The 13,179-nt window shown below is 44.4% G+C and overlaps 8 non-coding genes and 3 pseudogenes across 8 annotated transcripts; all 11 read right to left on the bottom strand.

Moving 5' to 3' along the window:
• Window positions 1-612: 612 nt before the first annotated feature.
• On the bottom strand, window positions 613-731 carry LOC125731536 (5S ribosomal RNA; annotated as a pseudogene).
• Window positions 732-1,805: 1,074 nt separating this feature from the next.
• LOC125736683 (5S ribosomal RNA) lies at window positions 1,806-1,924 on the bottom strand. Its single transcript, XR_007395957.1, has one exon. It is a non-coding gene; the product is annotated as a 5S ribosomal RNA (ribosomal RNA).
• A 1,077-nt stretch (window positions 1,925-3,001) lies between these two features.
• LOC125735502 (5S ribosomal RNA) lies at window positions 3,002-3,120 on the bottom strand. Its single transcript, XR_007394797.1, has one exon. It is a non-coding gene; the product is annotated as a 5S ribosomal RNA (ribosomal RNA).
• A 1,072-nt stretch (window positions 3,121-4,192) lies between these two features.
• Window positions 4,193-4,311, bottom strand: LOC125732801 (5S ribosomal RNA). The gene has a single exon (XR_007392168.1). It is a non-coding gene; the product is annotated as a 5S ribosomal RNA (ribosomal RNA).
• A 1,074-nt stretch (window positions 4,312-5,385) lies between these two features.
• Window positions 5,386-5,504, bottom strand: LOC125731367 (5S ribosomal RNA; annotated as a pseudogene).
• A 1,075-nt stretch (window positions 5,505-6,579) lies between these two features.
• LOC125732966 (5S ribosomal RNA) lies at window positions 6,580-6,698 on the bottom strand. The gene has a single exon (XR_007392327.1). It is a non-coding gene; the product is annotated as a 5S ribosomal RNA (ribosomal RNA).
• Window positions 6,699-7,769: 1,071 nt separating this feature from the next.
• LOC125733997 (5S ribosomal RNA) lies at window positions 7,770-7,888 on the bottom strand. Its single transcript, XR_007393326.1, has one exon. It is a non-coding gene; the product is annotated as a 5S ribosomal RNA (ribosomal RNA).
• A 1,074-nt stretch (window positions 7,889-8,962) lies between these two features.
• LOC125731366 (5S ribosomal RNA) lies at window positions 8,963-9,081 on the bottom strand (annotated as a pseudogene).
• A 1,075-nt stretch (window positions 9,082-10,156) lies between these two features.
• Window positions 10,157-10,275, bottom strand: LOC125732965 (5S ribosomal RNA). The gene has a single exon (XR_007392326.1). It is a non-coding gene; the product is annotated as a 5S ribosomal RNA (ribosomal RNA).
• A 1,081-nt stretch (window positions 10,276-11,356) lies between these two features.
• Window positions 11,357-11,475, bottom strand: LOC125734951 (5S ribosomal RNA). The gene has a single exon (XR_007394252.1). It is a non-coding gene; the product is annotated as a 5S ribosomal RNA (ribosomal RNA).
• Window positions 11,476-12,568: 1,093 nt separating this feature from the next.
• On the bottom strand, window positions 12,569-12,687 carry LOC125732918 (5S ribosomal RNA). The gene has a single exon (XR_007392281.1). It is a non-coding gene; the product is annotated as a 5S ribosomal RNA (ribosomal RNA).
• Window positions 12,688-13,179: the final 492 nt, after the last annotated feature.

Here is a 13,179-nt window from a genome sequence, read left to right as displayed (position 1 = left end):
CAGCCAGAACAATTTTCTACATTCAAACATCGACGGCCTCTTCTCTCTAAAAATTCACCAGACCGCTTCTACCACCAGCAAAGAAGTTTCCATCCCTAATTCCTCTGTGATTCCCACTAACCTAAACATTAAGCTGGCATTGAAGGGTGTGAATTACCCCGGCCAATCTGTTCTTTTAAATACAGCTTTTAGCAAGTTTTGAAAGGAGAAGAGCAGAACTTGCTATGCCAATAATATCGAGTCTTCTGTGGCGAAGTGGTTTTTGCATAGAAAACAAAGCGGTCAGTTGAAGAGGAATAATATCAGTACTTTGTTTAAAACTGTGTGTAAAAAGATGTCTCTTTATCATTAACAATAAGTTGTAAAACGTGAATGGGGAGTGACAGTCTTCAAGTTTGTGAGAAGATCGCGCCCTGGTGGAATAAAGGCACGAACAGCTTACAGCACCTAGAATTACCAGGAAGTATTTAGAGTAAAACGGTGTGTAAAAGCTGCCTTTATGAATGAGAGAAAAATATATATATATATATAAAATAGTAAAATGGAAGGGGAGTGATAGATTTAAATTAATCGTGAAGTGGAGCGCCCCCTGTATAAAGTAAAAGTGAGAAAAGCTTGCAGCACCTGGTATTCCCAGGTGGTCTCCCATCCAAGTACTAACCAGAACCTAACTTGCTTAGCTTCCGAGATCAGACGAGATCGGGCGTGTTCAGGGTAGTATGGCCGTAAGCGAAAGATGCTACTAAAAACAGCCCTTTTGCATTACACGCGTCTATACATGCCAGTTAGTCCCATTGGATCCTACTCCTGTTTTTTTTTTTTTTTATCTGACTCACACTGCAGCCCCACCATCCAATCGGCAGCGCCGGACCCACACCAAACATTCACCAAACTACTCAGCCGGCAGCCTACCACAATTATTCCATTCTTTCCGCATCCGCACACTTCCTTCTTTTTAACTCCTTTTCACTACCGCACAGGTTAATCGCCGCACGTCCCCCGCCGGCAAACATTACTCCTTTGCCTACTGCATGCAGGCTTCTCTTAACGACCCTCTGTTATCAACTCCGCTAACAGCCACAAAATCTCCGCCGCACGAAGCCCACTGGTAGCTGCTGAATCACATGCTTCCCCAAAACGTCGCGCTGTCAGAACACTGGTAGCTACACACACCAAGTCCATACTGCAGGCTGCAGCCAGAACAATTTTCTACATTCAAACATCGACGGCCTCTTCTCTCTAAAAATTCACCAGACCGCTTCTACCACCAGCAAAGAAGTTTCCATCCCTAATTCCTCTGTGATTCCCACTAACCTAAACATTAAGCTGGCATTGAAGGGTGTGAATTACCCCGGCCAATCTGTTCTTTTAAATACAGCTTTTAGCAAGTTTTGAAAGGAGAAGAGCAGAACTTGCTATGCCAATAATATCGAGTCTTCTGTGGCGAAGTGGTTTTTGCATAGAAAACAAAGCGGTCAGTTGAAGAGGAATAATATCAGTACTTTGTTTAAAACTGTGTGTAAAAAGCTGTCTCTTTATCATTAACAATAAGTTGTAAAACGTGAATGGGGAGTGACAGTCTTCAAGTTTGTGAGAAGATCGCGCCCTGGTGGAATAAAGGCACGAACAGCTTACAGCACCTAGAATTACCAGGAAGTATTTAGAGTAAAACGGTTTCTAAAAGCTGCCTTTATGAATGAGAGAAAAAAAAATATATATATATAAAATAGTAAAATGGAAGGGGAGTGATAGATTTAAATTAATCGTGAAGTGGAGCGCCCCCTGTATAAAGTAAAAGTGAGAAAAGCTTACAGCACCTGGTATTCCCAGGTGGTCTCCCATCCAAGTACTAACCACACCCTACCCTGCTTGGCTTCCGAGATCAGACGAGATCGGGCGTGTTCAGGGTGGTATGGCCGTGAGCGAGAAAAACTACCAAAAACAGCCCTTTTGCATTACACGCCTCTATACATGCCAGTTAGTCCCATTGGATCCTACTCCTGTTTTTTTTTTTTTATCTGACTCACACTGCAGCCCCACCATCCAATCGGCAGCGCCAGACCCACACCAAACATTCACCAAACTACTCAGCCGGCAGCCTACCACAATTATTCCATTCTTTCCGCATCCGCACACTTCCTTCTTTTTAACTCCTTTTCACTACCGCACAGGTTAATCGCCGCACGTCCCCCGCCAGCAAACATTACTCCTTTGCCTACTGCATGTAGGCTTCTCTTAACGACCCTCTGTTATCAACTCCGCTAACAGCCACAAAATCTCCGCTGCACAAAGCCCACTGGTAGCTGCTGAATCACATGCTTCCCCAAAACGTCGCGCTGTCAGAACACTGGGAGCTACACACACCAACAAGTCCATACTGCAGGCTGCAGCCAGAACAATTTTCTACATTCAAACATCGACGGCCTCTTCTCTCTAAAAATTCACCAGACCGCTTCTACCACCAGCAAAGAAGTTTCCATCCCTAATTCCTCTGTGATTCCCACTAACCTAAACATTAAGCTGGCATTGAAGGGTGTGAATTACCCCGGCCAATCTGTTCTTTTAAATACAGCTTTTAGCAAGTTTTGAAAGGAGAAGAGCAGAACTTGCTATGCCAATAATATCGAGTCTTCTGTGGCGAAGTGGTTTTTGCATAGAAAACAAAGCGGTCAGTTGAAGAGGAATAATATCAGTACTTTGTTTAAAACTGTGTGTAAAAAGCTGTCTCTTTATCATTAACAATAAGTTGTAAAACGTGAATGGGGAGTGGCAGTCTTCAAGTTTGTGAGAAGATCGCGCCCTGGTGGAATAAAGGCACGAACAGCTTACAGCACCTAGAATTACCAGGAAGTATTTAGAGTAAAACGGTTTCTAAAAGCTGCCTTTATGAATGAGAGAAAAAAATATATATATATATATAAAATAGTAAAATGGAAGGGGAGTGATAGATTTAAATTAATCGTGAAGTGGAGCGCCCCCTGTATAAAGTAAAAGTGAGAAAAGCTTACAGCACCTGGTATTCCCAGGAGGTCTCCCATCCAAGTACTAACCAGACCCTAACCTGTTTAGCTTCCAAGATCAGATGAGATCGGGCGTGTTCAGGGTGGTATGGCCGTAAGCGAGAGATGCTACCAAAAACAGCCCTTTTGCATTACACGCGTCTATACATGCCAGTTAGTCCCATTGGATCCTACTCCTGGTTTTTTTTTTTTTTATCTGACTCACACTGCAGCCCCACCATCCAATCGGCAGCGCCGGACCCACACCAAACATTCACCAAACTACTCAGCCGGCAGCCTACCACAATTATTCCATTCTTTCCGCATCCGCACACTTCCTTCTTTTTAACTCCTTTTCACTACCGCACAGGTTAATCGCCGCACGTCCCCCGCCGGCAAACATTACTCCTTTGTCTACTGCATGTAGGCTTCTCTTAACGACCCTCTGTTATCAACTCTGCTAACAGCCACAAAATCTCCGCCGCACGAAGCCCACTGGTAGCTGCTGAATCACATGCTTCCCCAAAACGTCGCGCTGTCAGAACACTGGGAGCTACACACACCAACAAGTCCATACTGCAGGCTGCAGCCAGAACAATTTTCTACATTCAAACATCGACGGCCTCTTCTCTCTAAAAATTCACCAGACCGCTTATACCACCAGCAAAGAAGTTTCCATCCCTAATTCCTCTGTGATTCCCACTAACCTAAATATTAAGCTGGCATTGAAGGGTGTGAATTACCCCGGCCAATCTGTTCTTTTAAATACAGCTTTTAGCAAGTTTTGAAAGGAGAAGAGCAGAACTTGCTATGCCAATAATATCGCGTCTTCTGTGGCGAAGTGGTTTTTGCATAGAAAACAAAGCGGTCAGTTGAAGAGGAATAATATCAGTACTTTGTTTAAAACTGTGTGTAAAAAGCTGTCTCTTTATCATTAACAATAAGTTGTAAAACGTGAATGGGGAGTGACAGTCTTCAAGTTGGTGAGAAGATCGCGCCCTGGTGGAATAAAGGCACGAACAGCTTACAGCACCTAGAATTACCAGGCAGTATTTAGAGTAAAACGGTTTCTAAAAGCTGCCTTTATGAATGAGAGAAAAAAGAAATATATAATATAGTAAAATGGAAGGGGAGTGATAGATTTAAATTAATCGTGAAGTGGAGCGCCCCCTGTATAAAGTAAAAGTGAGAAAAGCTTACAGCACCTGGTATTCCCAGGTGGTCTCCCATTCAAGTACTAACCAGACCCTACCCTGCTTAGCTTCCGAGATCAGACGAGATCGGGTGCGTTCAGGGTGGTATGGCCGTTAGCGAGAGACGCTACCAAAAATAGCCCTTTTGCATTACACGCGTCTATACATACCAGTTAGTCCCATTGGATCCTACTCCTGTTTTTTTTTTTTTTTATCTGACTCACACTGCAGCACCACCATCCAATCGGCAGTGCCGGACCCACACCAAACATTCACCAAACTACTCATCCGGCAGCCTACCACAATTATTCCATTCTTTCCGCATCCGCACACTTCCTTCTCTTTAACTCCTTTTCACTACCGCACAGGTTAATTGCTGCACGTCCCCCGCCGGCAAACATTACTCCTTTGCCTACCTCTTGCAGGCTTCTCTTAACAACCCTCTGTTATCAACTCCGCTAACAGCCACAAAATCTCTGCCGCACGAAGCCCACTGGTAGCTGTTGAATCACATGCTTCCCCAAAATGTCGCGCTGTCAGAACACTGGGAGCTACACACACCAACAAGTCCATACTGCAGGCTGCAGCCAGAACTATTTTCTACATTCAAACATCGACGGCCTCTTCTCTCTAAAAATTCACCAGACCGCTTCTACCACCAGCAAAGAAGTTTCCATCCCTAATTCCTCTGTGATTCCCACTAACCTAAACATTAAGCTGGCATTGAAGGGTGTGAATTACCCCGGCCAATCTGTTCTTTTAAATACAGCTTTTAGCAAGTTTTGAAAGGAGAAGAGCAGAACTTGCTATGCCAATAATATCGAGTCTTCTGTGGCGAAGTGGTTTTTGCATAGAAAACAAAGCGGTCAGTTGAAGAGGAATAATATCAGTACTTTGTTTAAAACTGTGTGTAAAAAGCTGTCTCTTTATCATTAACAATAAGTTGTAAAACGTGAATGTGGAGTGACAGTCTTCAAGTTTGTCAGAAGATCGCGCCCTGGTGGAATAAAGGCACGAACAGCTTACAGCACCTAGAATTACCAGGCAGTATTTAGAGTAAAACGGTGTGTAAAGGCTGCCTTTATGAATGAGAGAAAAAATATATATATATAAAATAGTAAAATGGAAGGGGAGTGATAGATTTAAATTAATCGTGAAGTGGAGCGCCCCCTGTATAAAGTAAAAGTGAGAACAGCTTACAGCACGTGGTATTCACAGGCAGTCTCCCATCCAAGTACTAACCAGACCCTACCCCACTTAGCTTCCGAGATCAGACGAGATCAGGCGTGTTCAGGGTGGTATGGCCGTAAGCAAGAGATGCTGCCAAAAACAGCCCTTTTGCATTACACGCGTCTATACATGCCAGTTAGTCCCATTGGATCCTACTCCTGGTTTTTTTTTTTTATCTGACTCACACTGCAGCCCCACCATCCAATCGGCAGCGCCGGACCCACACCAAACATTCACCAAACTACTCAGCCGGCAGCCTACCACAATTATTCCATTCTTTCCGCATCCGCACACTTCCTTCTCTTTAAGTCCTTTTCACTACCGCACAGGTTAATCGCCGCACGTCCCCCGCCGGCAAACATTACTCCTTTGCCTACTGCATGTAGGCTTCTCTTAACGACCCTCTGTTATCAACTCCGCTAACAGCCACAAAATCTCCGCCGCACGAAGCCCACTGGTAGCTGCTGAATCACATGCTTCCCCAAAACGTCGCGCTGTCAGAACACTGGGAGCTACACACACCAACAAGTCCATACTGCAGGCTGCAGCCAGAACAATTTTCTACATTCAAACATCGACGGCCTCTTCTCTCTAAAAATTCACCAGACCGCTTCTACCACCAGCAAAGAAGTTTCCATCCCTAATTCCTCTGTGATTCCCACTAACCTAAATATTAAGCTGGCATTGAAGGGTGTGAATTACCCCGGCCAATCTGTTCTTTTAAATACAGCTTTTAGCAAGTTTTGAAAGGAGAAGAGCAGAACTTGCTATGCCAATAATATCGAGTCTTCTGTGGCGAAGTGGTTTTTGCATAGAAAACAAAGCGGTCAGTTGAAGAGGAATAATATCAGTACTTTGTTTAAAACTGTGTGTAAAAAGCTGTCTCTTTATCATTAACAATAAGTTGTAAAACGTGAATGGGGAGTGACAGTCTTCAAGTTGGTGAGAAGATCGCGCCCTGGTGGAATAAAGGCACGAACAGCTTACAGCACCTAGAATTACCAGGAAGTATTTAGAGTAAAACGGCTTCTAAAAGCTGCCTTTATGAATGAGAGAAAAAAAAATATATATATATAAAATAGTAAAATGGAAGGGGAGTGATAGATTTAAATTAATCGTGAAGTGGAGCGCCCCCTGTATAAAGTAAAAGTGAGAAAAGCTTACAGCACCTGGTATTCCCAGGTGGTCTCCCATCCAAGTACTAACCAGACCCTACCCTGCTTGGCTTCCGAGATCAGACGAGATCGGGCGTGTTCAGGGTGGTATGGCCGTAAGCGAGAGATGGTACCAAAAACAGCCCTTTTGCATTACACGCGTCTATACATGCCAGTTAGTCCCATTGGATCCTACTCCTGGTTTTTTTTTTTTTATCTGACTCACACTGCAGCCCCACCATCCAATCGGCAGCGCCGGACCCACACCAAACATTCACCAAACTACTCAGCCGGCAGCCTACCACAATTATTCCATTCTTTCCGCATCCGCACACTTCCTTCTTTTTAACTCCTTTTCACTACCGCACAGGTTAATCGCCGCACGTCCCCCGCCGGCAAACATTACTCCTTTGTCTACTGCATGTAGGCTTCTCTTAACGACCCTCTGTTATCAACTCCGCTAACAGCCACAAAATCTCCGCCACACGAAGCCCACTGGTAGCTGCTGAATCACATGCTTCCCCAAAACGTCGCGCTGTCAGAACACTGGGAGCTACACACACCAACAAGTCCATACTGCAGGCTGCAGCCAGAACAATTTTCTACATTCAAACATCGACGGCCTCTTCTCTCTAAAAATTCACCAGACCGCTTATACCACCAGCAAAGAAGTTTCCATCCCTAATTCCTCTGTGATTCCCACTAACCTAAATATTAAGCTGGCATTGAAGGGTGTGAATTACCCCGGCCAATCTGTTCTTTTAAATACAGCTTTTAGCAAGTTTTGAAAGGAGAAGAGCAGAACTTGCTATGCCAATAATATCGAGTCTTCTGTGGCGAAGTGGTTTTTGCATAGAAAACAAAGCGGTCAGTTGAAGAGGAATAATATCAGTACTTTGTTTAAAACTGTGTGTAAAAAGCTGTCTCTTTATCATTAACAATAAGTTGTAAAACGTGAATGGGGAGTGACAGTCTTCAAGTTGGTGAGAAGATCGCGCCCTGGTGGAATAAAGGCACGAACAGCTTACAGCACCTAGAATTACCCGGCAGTATTTAGAGTAAAACGGTTTCTAAAAGCTGCCTTTATGAATGAGAGAAAAAAGAAATATATAATATAGTAAAATGGAAGGGGAGTGATAGATTTAAATTAATCGTGAAGTGGAGCGCCCCCTGTATAAAGTAAAAGTGAGAAAAGCTTACAGCACCTGGTATTCCCAGGTGGTCTCCCATTCAAGTACTAACCAGACCCTACCCTGCTTAGCTTCCGAGATCAGACGAGATCGGGTGCGTTCAGGGTGGTATGGCCGTAAGCGAGAGACGCTACCAAAAATAGCCCTTTTGCATTACACGCGTCTATACATACCAGTTAGTCCCATTGGATCCTACTCCTGTTTTTTTTTTTTTTTATCTGACTCACACTGCAGCACCACCATCCAATCGGCAGTGCCGGACCCACACCAAACATTCACCAAACTACTCATCCGGCAGCCTACCACAATTATTCCATTCTTTCCGCATCCGCACACTTCCTTCTCTTTAACTCCTTTTCACTACCGCACAGGTTAATTGCTGCACGTCCCCCGCCGGCAAACATTACTCCTTTGCCTACCTCTTGCAGGCTTCTCTTAACAACCCTCTGTTATCAACTCCGCTAACAGCCACAAAATCTCTGCCGCACGAAGCCCACTGGTAGCTGTTGAATCACATGCTTCCCCAAAATGTCGCGCTGTCAGAACACTGGGAGCTACACACACCAACAAGTCCATACTGCAGGCTGCAGCCAGAACTATTTTCTACATTCAAACATCGACGGCCTCTTCTCTCTAAAAATTCACCAGACCGCTTCTACCACCAGCAAAGAAGTTTCCATCCCTAATTCCTCTGTGATTCCCACTAACCTAAACATTAAGCTGGCATTGAAGGGTGTGAATTACCCCGGCCAATCTGTTCTTTTAAATACAGCTTTTAGCAAGTTTTGAAAGGAGAAGAGCAGAACTTGCTATGCCAATAATATCGAGTCTTCTGTGGCGAAGTGGTTTTTGCATAGAAAACAAAGCGGTCAGTTGAAGAGGAATAATATCAGTACTTTGTTTAAAACTGTGTGTAAAAAGCTGTCTCTTTATCATTAACAATAAGTTGTAAAACGTGAATGTGGAGTGACAGTCTTCAAGTTTGTCAGAAGATCGCGCCCTGGTGGAATAAAGGCACGAACAGCTTACAGCACCTAGAATTACCAGGCAGTATTTAGAGTAAAACGGTGTGTAAAGGCTGCCTTTATGAATGAGAGAAAAAATATATATATATAAAATAGTAAAATGGAAGGGGAGTGATAGATTTAAATTAATCGTGAAGTGGAGCGCCCCCTGTATAAAGTAAAAGTGAGAACAGCTTACAGCACGTGGTATTCACAGGCAGTCTCCCATCCAAGTACTAACCAGACCCTACCCCACTTAGCTTCCGAGATCAGACGAGATCAGGCGTGTTCAGGGTGGTATGGCCGTAAGCAAGAGATGCTGCCAAAAACAGCCCTTTTGCATTACACGCGTCTATACATGCCAGTTAGTCCCATTGGATCCTACTCCTGGTTTTTTTTTTTTATCTGACTCACACTGCAGCCCCACCATCCAATCGGCAGCGCCGGACCCACACCAAACATTCACCAAACTACTCAGCCGGCAGCCTACCACAATTATTCCATTCTTTCCGCATCCGCACACTTCCTTCTCTTTAAGTCCTTTTCACTACCGCACAGGTTAATCGCCGCACGTCCCCCGCCGGCAAACATTACTCCTTTGCCTACTGCATGTAGGCTTCTCTTAACGACCCTCTGTTATCAACTCCGCTAACAGCCACAAAATCTCCGCCGCACGAAGCCCACTGGTAGCTGCTGAATCACATGCTTCCCCAAAACGTCGCGCTGTCAGAACACTGGGAGCTACACACACCAACAAGTCCATACTGCAGGCTGCAGCCAGAACAATTTTCTACATTCAAACATCGACGGCCTCTTCTCTCTAAAAATTCACCAGACCGCTTCTACCACCAGCAAAGAAGTTTCCATCCCTAATTCCTCTGTGATTCCCACTAACCTAAATATTAAGCTGGCATTGAAGGGTGTGAATTACCCCGGCCAATCTGTTCTTTTAAATACAGCTTTTAGCAAGTTTTGAAAGGAGAAGAGCAGAACTTGCTATGCCAATAATATCGAGTCTTCTGTGGCGAAGTGGTTTTTGCATAGAAAACAAAGCGGTCAGTTGAAGAGGAATAATATCAGTACTTTGTTTAAAACTGTGTGTAAAAAGCTGTCTCTTTATCATTAACAATAAGTTGTAAAACGTGAATGGGGAGTGACAGTCTTCAAGTTGGTGAGAAGATCGCGCCCTGGTGGAATAAAGGCACGAACAGCTTACAGCACCTAGAATTACCAGGAAGTATTCAGAGTAAAACGGCTTCTAAAAGCTGCCTTTATGAATGAGAGAAAAAAATATATATATATATAAAATAGTAAAATGGAAGGGGAGTGATAGATTTAAATTAATCGTGAAGTGGAGCGCCCCCTGTATAAAGTAAAAGTGAGAAAAGCTTACAGCACCTGGTATTCCCAGGTGGTCTCCCATCCAAGTACTAACCAGACCCTACCCTGCTTGGCTTCCGAGATCAGACGAGATCGGGCGTGTTCAGGGTGGTATGGCCGTAAGCGAGAGATGGTACCAAAAACAGCCCTTTTGCATTACACGCGTCTATACATGCCAGTTAGTCCCATTGGATCCTACTCCTGGTTTTTTTTTTTTTTTTATCTGACTCACACTGCAGCCCCACCATCCAATCGGCAGCGCCGGACCCACACCAAACATTCACCAAACTACTCAGCCGGCAGCCTACCACAATTATTCCATTCTTTCCGCATCCGCACACTTCCTTCTTGTTAACTCCTTTTCACTACCGCACAGGTTAATCGCCGCACGTCCCCCGCCGGCAAACATTACTCCTTTGCCTACTGCATGTAGGCTTCTTTTAACGACCCTCTGTTATCAACTCCGCTAACAGCCACAAAATCTCCGCCGCACGAAGCCCACTGGTAGCTGCTGAATCACATGCTTCCCCAAAACGTCGCGCTGTCAGAACACTGGGAGCTACACACACCAACAAGTCCATACTGCAGGCTGCAGCCAGAACAATTTTCTACATTCAAACATCGACGGCCTCTTCTCTCTAAAAATTCACCAGACCGCTTCTACCACCAGCAAAGAAGTTTCCATCCCTAATTCCTCTGTGATTCCCACTAACCTAAACATTAAGCTGGCATTGAAGGGTGTGAATTACCCCGGCCAATCTGTTCTTTTAAATACAGCTTTTAGCAAGTTTTGAAAGGAGAAGAGCAGAACTTGCTATGCCAATAATATCGAGTCTTCTGTGGCGAAGTGGTTTTTGCATAGAAAACAAAGCGGTCAGTTGAAGAGGAATAATATCAGTACTTTCTTTAAAACTGTGTGTAAAAAGCTGTCTCTTTATCATTAACAATAAGTTGTAAAACGTGAATGGGGAGTGACAGTCTTCAAGTTGGTGAGAAGATCGCGTCCTGGTGGAATAAAGGCACGAACAGCTTACAGCACCTAGAATTACCAGGAAGTATTTAGAGTAAAACGGTTTCTAAAAGCTGCCTTTATGAATGAGAGAAAAAAAAATATATATATATATAAAATAGTAAAATGGAAGGGGAGTGATAGATTTAAATTAATCGTGAAGTGGAGCGCCCCCTGTATAAAGTAAAAGTGAGAGAAGCTTACAGCACCTGGTATTCCCAGGTGGTCTCCCATCCAAGTACTAACCAGACCCTACACTGCTTGGCTTCCGAGATCAGACGAGATCGGGCGTGTTCAGGGTGGTATGGCCGTAAGCGAGAGATGGTACCAAAAACAGCCCTTTTGCATTACACGCGTCTATACATGCCAGTTAGTCCCATTGGATCCTACTCCTGGTTTTTTTTTTTTTTATCTGACTCACACTGCAGCCCCACCATCCAATCGGCAGCGCCGGACCCACACCAAACATTCACCAAACTACTCAGCCGGCAGCCTACCACAATTATTCCATTCTTTCCGCATCCGCACACTTCCTTCTTGTTAACTCCTTTTCACTACCGCACAGGTTAATCGCCGCACGTCCCCCGCCGGCAAACATTACTCCTTTGCCTACTGCATGTAGGCTTCTCTTAACGACCCTCTGTTATCAACTCCGCTAACAGCCACAAAATCTCCGCCGCACGAAGCCCACTGGTAGCTGCTGAATCACATGCTTCCCCAAAACGTCGCGCTGTCAGAACACTGGGAGCTACACACACCAACAAGTCCATACTGCAGGCTGCAGCCAGAACAATTTTCTACATTCAAACATCGACGGCCTCTTCTCTCTAAAAATTCACCAGACCGCTTCTACCACCAGCAAAGAAGTTTCCATCCCTAATTCCTCTGTGATTCCCACTAACCTAAACATTAAGCTGGCATTGAAGGGTGTGAATTACCCCGGCCAATCTGTTCTTTTAAATACAGCTTTTAGCAAGTTTTGAAAGGAGAAGAGCAGAACTTGCTATGCCAATAATATCGAGTCTTCTGTGGCGAAGTGGTTTTTGCATAGAAAACAAAGCGGTCAGTTGAAGAGGAATAATATCAGTACTTTCTTTAAAACTGTGTGTAAAAAGCTGTCTCTTTATCATTAACAATAAGTTGTAAAACGTGAATGGGGAGTGACAGTCTTCAAGTTTGTGAGAAGATCGCGCCCTGGTGGAATAAAGGCACGAACAGCTTACAGCACCTAGAATTACCAGGAAGTATTTAGAGTAAAATGGTTTCTAAAAGCTGCCTTTATGAATGAGAGAAAAATATATATATATATAAATATATATATATATATAAAATAGTAAAAAGGAAGGGGAGTGATAGATTTAAATTAATCGTGAAGTGGAGCACCCCCTGTATAAAGTAAAAGTGAGAAAAGCTTACAGCACCTGGTATTCCCAGGTGGTCTCCCATCCAAGTACTAACCAGACCCTACCCTGCTTAGCTTCCAAGATCAGATGAGATCGGGCGTGTTCAGGGTGGTATGGCCGTAAGCAAGAGATGCTACCAAAAACAGCCCTTTTGCATTACACGCGTCTATACATGCCAGGTAGTCCCATTGGATCCTACTCCTGGTTTTTTTTTTTTTTTATCTGACTCACACTGCAGCCCCACCATCCAATCGGCAGCGCCGGACCCACACCAAACATTCACCAAACTACTCAGCCGGCAGCCTACCACAATTATTCCATTCTTTCCGCATCCGCACACTTCCTTCTTTTTAACTCCTTTTCACTACCGCACAGGATAATCGCCGCACGTCCCCCGCCGGCAAACATTACTCCTTTGCCTACTGCATGCAGGCTTCTCTTAACGACCCTCTGTTATCAACTCCGCTAACAGCCACAAAATCTCCGCCGCACGAAGCCCACTGGTAGCTGCTGAATCACATGCTTCCCCAAAACGTCGCGCTGTCAGAACACTGGGAGCTACACACACCAACAAGTCCATACTGCAGGCTGCAGCCAGAACTATTTTCTACATTCAA

This window comes from Brienomyrus brachyistius, chromosome 2 (genome assembly GCF_023856365.1).
Source record: "Brienomyrus brachyistius isolate T26 chromosome 2, BBRACH_0.4, whole genome shotgun sequence".
NCBI lineage: Eukaryota > Metazoa > Chordata > Actinopteri > Osteoglossiformes > Mormyridae > Brienomyrus > Brienomyrus brachyistius.
This window is presented reverse-complemented; position numbering and strand designations above follow the sequence as displayed.